Here is a 12,603-nt window from a genome sequence, read left to right as displayed (position 1 = left end):
GCTTGAAAGCGTATGGGCGCGTGTTCGTGTGCGGATCGATGTCCGCGCGCACCTCTTCGTTTTTTATTTTTATTGTTAATGTAAACGTACATATAAACCTTTATCCGCAGCTTTATTAATTATTTATTTCTAGTGGCACGTTAAAGAAACCCAGGTGGTGGAAAGTTCCGGAGCTCTCCACAACGGGGCACGACGTCGCAGCCGCCATGCGTTCACCGCTGTTTCTTGCTCAGGTGCTGTCCTGCGTCCTCTTCTCTTGGTCTACAGTTTCATAGCCTGAGTCGCGTCGGGATTTTAAACGCCATAAACTAAACAAACCAACCATATTTGTTGTGTGTTCGCAGCTGGCGACTTCTGGACAATGTGTGTCAACCATCAATGTACGATGTGTATGCCATTTCAATTTTTGACTGCAGTTAATGAGCGAGGTTCTGACAAATTGGCGGCACAAGGTGTACGGCGATGAAATATCAGGCGATACTATGAAACAATGAAAAGTGCAATATTCATAACTGTGCGGTGATAGCGACGATATAGTAAGCCATGATTTTTTTTTTCAGGCTGAAAATGGGCGAGACCAGTGCTTTAGTTTTCGTTAGATGAATGACGGCGCCGCAGAAAAAAATTAAGTTCTCGCAAAACAATATGCTTCAACAAAGCCTGCTTGGCGTTCTTGGCGCAGCGACTGTGATACTGTTAGTTTGTTTACCCTGTCTCGGCGAACCTGCTGCTTCACTTAATGTTGCTTATACAAAGCGTTTCAGAGCGTGATAACGATCCGCACCTCGCTCCGTGTTTTACCTTGTCCGGCCCCGCGGTTCCGACGGACGGCATTCTCCACGACTTAACAATATACACACACGTTCCTGCGACCTTCGCTGACTTGCTATTTCACACTCCGTCATTTTATAATGTTGTAACACTCCAGCATTGCGCGTAGAAAACAAGTCGATTCAAAGGGTCGGGGATTTGCAATAGCAGGCGACCTACAGTTTTCGCCGATCCACCCACACACTTATTTTTTCCCCTCGATTACTCACTTCAGTATTAAAGTTAGCGACCGCACAATCAGTGTTGGCACTGTCTGAATAAACGTGCCAGAGCCTTCCCGTTTTGCTGAGCTTAAAAACACGTTCCAAACCTACGGATGCGGTCATTCGCCGTTCAGAGAGCGGCCGGGCCCGGCGGTCTGGAAGGGAAATGGCGCCCGCGGGCACCCTTGCGGTACTCTGAAAATTTTCCAGTGACTCTAGCATGGATGGATGGATGGAATATATAGGAGCGTCCTTTTTGAAACGGGGTGGTAGCAGTAGCTATCATGCTCATTTTTCTCCCTATATCTTACTTATTGTTTTATATTGGTTAACTATACCATCATTCTATTTATAAATTTTTGTTCCTACATTACTAACATTATGTCACTTCTCTGCTTTTAAGCCACCAATCTTCCAGTCGTTTCTTGCTAGTTTCCAGCGCTGGTTTATTCACCCGGCCACTGTTATCTCTAAACCCCAGAGCTTCAGGAACAGTGATTGCGCCTGCATCAACTTCCGGATGGAACTACATTCGAGTATAATATGGTCAATTGTTTCACTGGAGTTACCACATATAGCACATGCGTCATCTCCATTGTTAAATTTCTTTTTGTAGCCGCGTGTTCTAAGGCACCCTGATCTAGCTTCAAAAAGTAGGGCACTGCCTTTTGAGTTATCAAAGAAATCTTCCTTCCTGATCTGCATTTTCCACTTTCGGTATAATTCCACACTCTGTTTCTTTTCCATCGAATTTATCAAATTTTTACCTTCTGTGTTTTTCACCTGTTCCCTAATGCCCTTTATTTCTCCGTCCTTATGACTAGCATACTTACTAGTTAGTTTCCTAGTTCTTTTCCTCCATTGTGAGTCAACGCTTTTTAAGTACAGGTATTTCAATACTTTAGCTGCCCATCTGTTACTGTCCAATTTCCTCAGGCGTTCCTCATATAATATTTTACTCTGAGCTTCCCGTACTTCGAAAGATGCCAAGCCCATATCTCCCTGGACCGCCTCATTTGTAGTTTTGCCGTGGTCACCTAGTGCTAATCGTCCAACGGATCTCTGATTTATTTCTAATGTCTACTGTACCTCTGATTTTAGGCACAAAACCGTATTTCCGAAAGTAAGTCCGGGCGCCATAATTCCTTTCCAAATACCCCTCAAAACCTCATACCTATTGTATCCCCACAATGCCTTATGCTTCATTATCCCGGCATTCCTTCGCCCTTTGGCCTTAAGTGATTGCTCATGCTTTCCATCCTTCGTTTATCCATACCCCCAGATATTTATATTCTGCTACTCTAGGTATTTCATGGCCTTGTATTTTAAGACCCTGATCAGTTGAGCCGTTGAAAATCATCAGACCCAACTTAACTGCGCTGAAACTGAAGCCTAGAGCGTCCCCTTCGTCTCCGCAATACTTAACTAGAGTTTGCAATTCTTCCAGACTCTCAGCTAGCAGCACAATATCGTCTGCATACATCAAACCGGGGAGGCGCTGCTCTACCGCCTTTCCACCTAATCTATATGACAGGTTAAAACCTTGGTTACTGTCTTGTATCCTCCGTTCCAGGTTTATCATATAAAGCATGAATAGCACCGGTGATAGAGGACAGCCTTGTCTTAATCCTTTGCATACTTTGACATCCTCCGTGCTTCTTATCCCTTCCCACGTAATTTTTACTTTGTTATCCCGGTATATTTCCTATAGGAACTCTATTATCTCATAACCGATACCTTCTTCTTTCAATATGTTCTACAGGAGTTCCCTGCTTACGTTGTCGTACGCCCTGTTTATGCCCAGGAAGGCCAATTACAAAGGTCTATTTTCCACTCTAGATATTTCGATGCATTGGGTAAGCACGAACAGGCTATCATCTAAGCGCCTACCATTTCTAAAGCCGTTCTGAAGTTCTCCGAGTATCTTGTTACTTTCTACCCATGCTTGCACCTTTAATTTCACCGCCTGCATGGCTAACCTGCACATAACAGAGGTTATGGTAATCGGCCTGTAGGATTTTATGTGCATCCTGTCTCCTTTCCCTTTATAAATCAAATTCATTTTACTCTGCCGCCAGCTGTCCGGAATTTGCTTATTCGTGATGAATGTTTCTAGAGCTTTTAACAACGTTTCCATACTTTTTGGACCGAGTTCATTAATCAGCTTGATCGGAATTCCTGTATTCCTGTAGATGTGTTTTTAGGTTCCTGCCTTTTTCCAGTTTAGATTGGTCAGTTCTAAGCTGCTTTGTATTCTGCTACCTTGTGTTGCTTCCTGATTTGCGGAGATTACCCTATCGTCGCTCTTAAATGACTCGGCTATAACTGATGTAATGTAGTTCACTGCGTTGTCTCCCTTTAAACCATTTCCCTCGTTATCTTGAATCCGATCCTGCTTTCTTTGATTCTTCTTCCCTAGCCAGCTTATATGGTTCCAGAATTTTCTTGCTCCGCCTCTAGAGGCATCGTGTATGTCAGCCATCCAGCGATCGGTGGACCGCCTTATTTTACTTTGGACGAGGGCCTGCACCTCAAGATTCTTTTGCCGATATGATTCCCATTTTTAGTCGATTTCCTCCTGAGATACCTGTGCTTTCTTTGACATTGGGTGTTCCCTTGAAGCAGCCCGCCGTTGTTCAATAGCTTCCCTGATTTCCTTATTCCACCTTCTCCATGGCTTCCTCTTTCCATTCAAGCGGTTTGCTACTTTAACTTCCTGAATTTTCCTCTTTATGAGTAGTTCTACCTGTTCATAATCCCAGTCTTCCATGGGGCTTATCTCTATTGCTTCCTCTATGTCTGCTGCTATCTGCGCTATTTGATCGTCGTTTAATTTTGCGTTTACGTTTTGTCTAAGTTCCATTTCTCTTTTCATCAAGGGCCCCATCTGCAGACTAATACTTTTATGATCACTTCCCAGACTACACTCCACTTCTTCGTCTATTTCCATTTTTCTGACCTTGCTATAAATTTCCTGCGACATTTGACAACAGTCAAAGGTCGTTTGCCTGTTACGGAATTCCTACATGGTTTGGCCTTCACATTTTGTTTCTCTATTTACTATAACTAGATCGTGTCGCTCACAGAAATCTAGCATTAGCTTCCCGTTACAATCTGTGTATCCATCCAGATCGTGGATGTGGATGGATACAGTAGAATAATATTGGCCCCGTTTCCAAACTGGCTTATATCGTCACTGAGACATTCAACAAGATCCTCGTTTTCTTGCCTGCATTGAAGTCCTGTTCCTAAATAAACTACCCCTAGCCATGTCCTTATGCCGGCAATTGTTCCTGAAACCCAGATATGTTCTTTACAAGATGATTTAATTCTTTGCCAATTTGTTCCCTGGTGTATCAACATACCTACCCTTCCACCCTTTTTTTCGTTCTCGTTCTGTTGCACCCTTCCCAGACGTAGCCTTCTATAAACGGCGGATCTTCTAGATCCCTGAGATGCGTCTCGCAAAGAGCGTACACAGCTATTTTGTCATCCTTCAACTGCTGTTCTATATCTAGCCATTTCGCTCTTTTTCTACCTCCTTGCATGTTTATGTAGCTGATCCTAGTGTTAAATTTCTTTTTTGTAATTTTCTTTCTCGACCTACTCTTTGCCATTTTTGGGGGCTCAGCCTCCATTATTACACTTTCTTCTGCTTCACTTCTAACTACCTCTGTGCACGGAGTCCTCGCGGACCCCCCAAAAAGCTACAGCCCTGCCTGCCAGGCGCCAGCCGATCTCTGCTCCCACCCTTCTGTTAAAGGCCCACTGTCCACCCTCCGGTTGAAAATATTTTCTTCCCCGGTGGCTGTGAGACTTCGCCCCTAGAACGCAAGGCCGCAAAATGTTTTTGAAAATAGTAACTAAATAACGCAGTTACAGCCACCGCAATCACCCGATTTTGTCATGCTTCTCTCCTTCCGTTCCCTCGCAAAGGTTTTTCACTTTCCTGCCCGAGGTCGTCTAGCCTGCGCAATACAAATTCCCCTTCCTCCTCCGCGTTTGGCGGGAGGTGGGGCGTGGCTCTCCGCGAGCGCGAAAAAAAAAAAAGAAAAAACGGTCGAGGGAGCGCGCGCCGCTGGATTCGGTCTGGCCGTGGCGAGGGAAAAGCGCGCTGCGAGCGGCAGACACCCATCCTTCTCCCGTCAGTCAGCGAGACGGACCAATGGACATCGTTCGCGGTACGTACGTCATTGCTGTGGCCCGTCGGGCCTGCGCAGGAAACGGGGAAGCTGGCTTCCCAAAGGAGAGCATGAGAGAGCTTTGAATTGTATTTTCGATGCTTTGCGGCGCGCGTGTCACTGTAGCATTTTGCACAGACTACCTCCGGTACCTGATCGAAACACTGGGCTCCTTTGCTTAAAAGGGCCTTCCCTGGACAGTGACCCTTTAAAATGAATGCCATCTCGCTGAAAAGCCCTACCAAAACCTGCTTTATGTACCTCCCTGTTTACCTCAACCACTTCGAAACGCTTCTCCAGGCTTAACTTTCTTATGTCCTGATTAACTGTTACCAAGTCCTTTTCCAGCTATCCGTTCAATCCTAGCACCTCTGATACTGTGCATACAACTATCTGCGTTTGCTGTGCTATCTCCCTGATCTCGTGAACTCCCTTAGCTAAACTTTCCACCACTCCTGCAGCGTCATCATTTAGGACATCGCTTAGCCCCGCGGCTACTATTACCATACTGCGCTCTGCGGAATTCATCAGCCTATTTTTACTCTCTTTCAGCACTGCTCTCATTGTTTTCCCTGGGAAGGCTTCAACTAACCCTCTCTTATCACCCTTTACACGTTCCAAGATACCTCTCTTGTACCTGTTGATGTTAGAATCTCCGGCGATAAACATCTGGGCCTTCTCTCTCCCTCTCCCAACTGTTGGCTCCTGCTTTCGGTTATCTGTGTCCTTATGTCTGGAATTTTCATTCTTCCTTACTTCTTCCTTTTTTCCGGCTTCTTAGCTGCTTCTAAATAACTCTGACGGTTCGGGTCCGCTTGACCTACTTTGCTTACGCCTTCCATGCCAGTGCTGGCTCCAGCCACGTGGCCCGCACTGGAATGTTCGTCCTCGTTGGTTCCAAGGATAAAGTCGGCCCCCTTTTTTTTTTTCAATTTGAGGAAGCTGTTCAAGCAGTTTCTGATTTTCTGCCCTTAACAAACGTACTTCATTTTCTAAATCATCCACACGAGACACTAAACTGCCCCTTTCTTGATCAAATCTATCTAGACGCGCATTCAGTACGCAACACCGACACAAAAAGTCGCTGCCTTCCGCTTCACCTACAGAGTCAAAACGCGTTTCCTTGAGATTAACCTGCGCCTCACACTGAGTACGCTTTACCTTCTTTTGATTGCACATCTTAAGCGCTCATCGACTGAACTATATAGGAGCATCCCCTTTGAAACGGGGTGGTAGCAGTAGCTATCATGCTCATTTTTCTCCATATATCTTAATTATTGATTTAGAATGGTTAACTAAACCATCATTCTATTTATTAAATTTTGCTCCTACATTACTAATATTATGTCACTTCTCTGCTTTTAAGCCACCAATCTTCCAGCCGTTTTTTTGCTAGTTTCCACCGCCGGTTTATACACCCGGCCACTGTTATCTCTAAACCCCAGAGCTTCAGGAACAGTGATTGCGCCTGCGTCAACTTCCGGATGGATACCATTGCATTCGAGTATAATATGGTCAATTGTTTCACTGGAGTTTCCACATACAGCACATGCGTCATCTCCATTGTTAAACTTCTTTTTGTACCTGCGTGCTCTAAGGCACCCTGATCTAGCTTCAAAAAGTAGGGCACTGCCTTTTGAGTTATCAAAGAAATCTTCCTTCCTGATCTGCATTTTCCACTTTCGGTATAATTCCACACTTTGTTTTTTTTCATCCAATTTATCCAATTTTTACCTTCTGTGTTTTTCACCTGTTGCTTAATGCTCTGAAGCAGCGCCTGATGGGCAGCGCCATCTGTGATAGAAAAGCAAAACCTGGGACGCCACTACCTCTGCTCGCTGCCTGCGCAGCGTGCGCCACGCGCTTTTTCTGGCACGTGCACGCGCTCGCACAGGAGCATCGCGACAGACCGGCTGCACTCCGTCTTGATAAATCGGCAACCTGCCGCGAATTTCCATGAAGGCAACTTAAAGGCGGGAAACCTTTTATTCACGTCCGGACTGTACAACAGACGGCAATGAGCCACTATTGATATTGAAATGCATTTCCCACGTGTGCAAAAACAGAGTAGGAGGTGCATCCCGAGGTAATTCCACTATGTAACTATATTGTTGCATGAAGGAAAGAAGCCAACAGTCGGCGAGGTCAAGAAAAGCATTGGGGATTGTACTTTGTCTTTTTTTTTTAAATTTTTACTTCATAATCACATAAATTAGTAATGTAATGTGTTTAGGGGAAAGATAAATAAACACAAAGTAGAAGGAAAAACAACGTGCCGATGGTGGGAACCGAACCCACGACCTCCGAATATCGCGTCCGGTCCTCTTCCAACCGAGCTACATCGGCCGCTGTCCCCCCTGCTACTTTGTTGTGTATTAATGTTGTCTGTATATGAACCTTGAGAGTGTTCGCCAGCGCCACCCTCAACTATAGCGGTGGGCGTGGAACGTCCTGTGTTACCGCCAGCGTCGCGTAGAACGTGATCGAGAGCGCGGGCGAGAGCTGTGCTAGAACCGTCTTACGCCTTCAAGACTGCTAGAACCGAGACCCCCGTAAGCTACAAGCAGATAAATGAAGGGGAAATATAATACGTTTAAAATACGCAAACGTTTTGGGCTGTAGCATGGGATATATATGCGGTTTTGGTTTTATACTACGACGTTACTAAAGCAAACCTTGCACTCGAAGGATACGTATAAAATCCGAAAGAGATGTCTCTTCAGGGGCACTAGTGCTATACCCAAAAGCATGGTAATGTATAGGTATGCGTCTTCCATGCTCTGCAGGGGACATGCCGGCTCGCTGACTCCGGAGGCAGTTGAAATCCAAGCTCAGTGAAAGCCAATGTACCGCTTAATTTATTTCGGTTCTTATTAAATGGCAGCTATTCATTCTTAATATAATATTTGCACTCTTGAAATCTGTAGCGCGAGTGGCATGGTCCGTGTAAGTATAGTGTCGATCGAGCCATAGCTATGTGGGCTTTTGTACTGCGCTTGCGACCTATTTTCGTTGCTGATGAATTTGCGGAAATCTGTAAAAGCTTCTCAAACAAGGCATGTTTCCCAACAAAAAGACCTCGTTCCTGGATATTTTGTCTGTCGTCTGTGTAATACAAATGCAGGTGTCCTTTAGGGCACATTCACACATGCCAATCGGTCGCAAACGTCGCACGCTTCCAGAGCACTCGGAAGGCATTAAGAGATAAAAAAAAAATAGGCAAAACAACTCACACGCGGGGAGCGAGACGCATGAGAATCCTCCACCCTCCCCTTCATTTTCTAGGCGCGGTATTAAACCATTGTACTCTTTCGAAATCGCAAACCGTCTTTGTCAACTGGTAGCATTTATGAGTTTACGCAGAAGGAGGATTTTGGCTATTTTCGTTTCCACACACAATGTGAGACGTCTCAGGACAAGACTGTTCGGTTGGAAAACAGGTATTGCGGAAAAGCTGACAAAGGAGTCTGCATAGGTTCACACGGGAGTCTCGTCCTTTAGCGTTTCGCCATCTTCCGTGGCTACCCACGAGACAACACTACTTATGACCTCCACTTTGCATCGGCGAAAGCGTTTCTGTATCACCCAGAAACCGCGTGGCTCAACTCGATCGTCGTGCGAACACAGGAAGGTAGCGGAGCGTCTGCTCCTGCGGCGTCCCGGCGTTTCACATTTCACCACCACGCGAGAAATGCGACGCTGCCGTCGCGGGGTGAAACTTACCTGCATCAGACTATAACCAAATGAAAAGATACCAAGCTTCTTCCCCCTTTTTCATTCTGGTATGCATTGTCTTCATTCTTGGACTTTTAAATAGTGACAGACCTCACAGTATTAAAAATGGTTGTACGTATGAAGTTGGCAGCAAGATTAGCACGAGTGTTCGGTGCCAACTAGGGCTTGTGCGAAAAATGACAAGGAAGGCATTAATGACAATGCGATTAGGCTGCCACTGCGGCCTCCGGTAGAGTGCTGTTTACAGCTATTATCAGTGCACGCGTGAAAGTTAAAGCGAAATGGTATCGTAACATCATCTCGACGTGGCAAAGCGGTCTTAAGCTTAATGGATGTGTTTCTGAAGCATGTAAGATAAGCAGTTCAATACAGGAATGTGGTACCTGAAGTAATTATATCAAAAGAGCTTATTTACTGCGCTGAAGAAACGCCAACACCTAAGATGGCTTTATGGTTAGCAGCTGGTAACGTCGCAAAGCAAGCGGGCTATAGGAAGGCGTAGTGGCAGGCTCCGGTAAATTCGACCTGTTATTTTTCTTCTCGGTAATCGAGCACCCAAATTACTGTACCACAGGTTCGGGGGCATTTTCGCACTAGCATTTTCGTTCCAAATGCTAACTTTAAAAGCCAAACTTGTGTTTCAGAAAGAAGTGCACATAGTGGGATTTCACGTACTTGTCACACTGGGGAGTCTTCAAGTACAGCGCCGCCCTTGTGACGAGGTCAGAGTTACGCCGCGCAGTATCCAGAACGGTGAACCAGTCTCTTGTGGGTACCATCCCGGTGCGCAAAAGAATGCTCGTGAGCGTATAATTGGCCTTGATGTTTTCCGACAGTCGGCGAACAAAGACGCTCGTTTCAGCGAGCGTTTCAAAGGCAAACTCACCTCGTCGAATGCCTTTGCTTTTCCCTACTTCATACGCCAGTCGCTTTAAGTCTTCCTCATCCGTGCTGAAGATGTTACTGACAGAAACGTATAGTTCGGTCAAACTTCTGTTTTGAGAGAGAGCATCAAGGATCACTCCCCATCCTATGTCTGCCACATCTGGTGGGGCATCTCCAGACGATATAAAGAGTTTCAGCACACGCAGTGAGGTGGCGGCTCGGACATAATCAGCAACGGCAGAAGAAAGAGTTAAATTACTACGGGAAACTCCAACAGACAGCGTTCTTATATGGTGCAACGAAGGGAGCAGCTGTAAAACGTCGCGTTCGATTCCGTACTCCGTTCGACTTATGAAGCAGATTTCAGAAACAGCCTTGCATTCGACAACGCTGATGTCGCCTTCGACGTAGTATTTTCCGAGGCAAACTTTTTCTTCAGCACCACTACCGCTAAGGACACTGCATATATGTTGAAGAAGCGCAGTATTCCACAAGGACGTTAGAATGGTCAGCTTCTTGAAGTTTTCTTTACGCGGCAGTGCGTTGAAGAGTCGTGCCCATCGTGAGCGCTCCCAGATATGGACCGGTATGCTGAGTTCTTGCAGGGTGTCGTTATCAATAATGGCCTGCAGAAAGCGGCCGCATATATTTGGAGGTTCAAGCTGCCCCATTCCTGTCAGTGGTCCTAGGTGTAGGCAGCGCAAAACACGGTTATCTTGTAACACATCTGCCATGAGCCCCGTATTTTTGCGATCAATTCTAAAAAAGTCGAGGATAAAAGTGGACACAGTGCTATTTATACGAAGACCTTCGAGAATGACGGATTGGTAGCTTTTTGAATCAGAAGACGCAATGATCTTCAGCGTCTCCAGCGTGGTTGTGCTCTTAAGGTAATCCTTGAACGCCGTGCGGTATGCATCGTTTCGTGCGTCATAACGAAAAGAGAGCTCTCTCAGGGTATAATTTGCTCGAAGGGCAGCTAAAAATTTTAGCGCGGCTTCGTCACTTTCGATCCATAGTGATGTTAGATCGAGAGTACGGAGATACGTAGTATTATGGAGAAGTTGGGACAGCGCTCGCAGAAGTCTTGAACCGCAGTCTTCGAGGCAGTCGCATTCGAGCTTCTCCAAATGCAGGAAACTCGGGATGACCTTGGTAAGGCGATCCGGAGTGTCGGAACGAGAAAAATGCAGCTTCAGATGCCTGATTGATGAGCTTGATTCAAGGGCGGCAGAGGCGATGTCGGAGTGCGTGCCGAAGGTGTCCAAGTGCACGTGCACCGAGGTGATGCAGTGGTGCTCTTTAAGCAGCCAGTACAAAAGGGTTACAGCTTGGTGAGTTTGAAACTCCACCAGCTCGTCCGGGCGGGGGTGCTTTCCAGGTATTCGAGCTAGGCACAGATTTCCACTTGTTCCTGACAGATGTCGCAGCTGAAGACGCACGCGGATTAGAATTTCATTCCATGCCGACATGCATCTGGCGAGCTGACACGTGCTGAGTTCTGAGGCGGTGCAAGGGGCCCGGTAGTCTATTGCGTGCTCTGAGAAGGAGCCCCTGATACCCGCGATGTCGGCCAGGTGTATCGAATACGGTTGCCCGTTCTGGTCCTGTGGAGGTGTCATGGCGTTCACAGGCCGCCTGGTATCCGGATTTAGACCTGCGGAGTAGAAAAGTGTTTGAAAAACATTTAGGCTGAAAAGCATACCGGACGTAATGAGCATTGATAATAGAGTTGGAAAGAGGTGGTCTCAGATCGCAATGGAGGTCAAGTACGTATGTACGTTTAATTACATTCAGCAATATTTCGCAAAAAGAAGACCTCGTCAGCATCGCTTTAGCATATCTAAATAAAATATCCTCCTGCAAATAGTGGCGATGGCAGTTCTCTCAAGAAAAGAAAAGCGTAAATGTTACGAATTTGCCCATAGGAACTGCACAATTACGGCGGCAACGCCAAGCAGCTTTCATCATATTTTTTGGCTTGGCTTCTTGGCTTTAGCTTTCCAAAGCGAAATCAGTCATGTGGGAAGCCTTTGTACAGGCCTGCACCTATTTTAGCCACCTAGTGTTCTTTCACGTGCATTGACAGAGGTGCCTTAAGAATGGCCTGCGTGGCATGTGCCATTTTGACTGCGTTGAAAGTGGTGGTTTGCAGGTTACATGACCGGGCATGGATTGGTAGGCCGCTTTTGTGACGTCAAGATACTATTGAGATGACAGACGTTTTATGAACGTCCGTTTATGAGCGATGAGAAGCTGTCACGAAATCGGCGCACATTTTAAGTCCGCGCGGCACAAAGAAAGCCCGCGCGGCGTGTGCGCCCAGCGCTCCAGCACGTTCGAGAAAGGACTCCACGCGAGGAGAGCCCGTAGCCTCGCGCGCTTTGCGTCACCCTCACTTCATCCCTCGGCGGCGGTGGTGACTCATCCTGCCAAAAAATGGGGGGGGGGGGGAGGGTCTTCTCCAAGGTCTGCCACGCCTAACAATTGACTACGCACGACTCGGTGGGAGGAAGAGAGTATGCTAAAAGGGCGAAAGTTACGTGTATATGCCCACCGGGCTTGGCGCTTTGTAGCTTCTGCTCGGCTCCCAGGGTCAACCCGCTGTTCAGTAAGCCTGCGAAATCTGTGAGAGAGCGGCACTCGTCTACAGAATGGCCGCGTCGTGACTCTTCAGATGTCAGTCTGCGGCAGTGCTCGGTGAACAATTTGGAGTTTCTTTGACTCTCTCGTGTATTGTCCTGTGTTGTAAAGCCTTATTGACAGCC

The sequence above is a fragment of the Amblyomma maculatum genome, chromosome 2 (assembly GCF_055883805.1).
Source record: "Amblyomma maculatum isolate TAMU_Amacu chromosome 2, ASM5588380v1, whole genome shotgun sequence".
NCBI lineage: Eukaryota > Metazoa > Arthropoda > Arachnida > Ixodida > Ixodidae > Amblyomma > Amblyomma maculatum.
The sequence above is the reverse complement of the archived record's forward strand: the minus strand, read 5'-3'. Positions refer to the sequence as shown.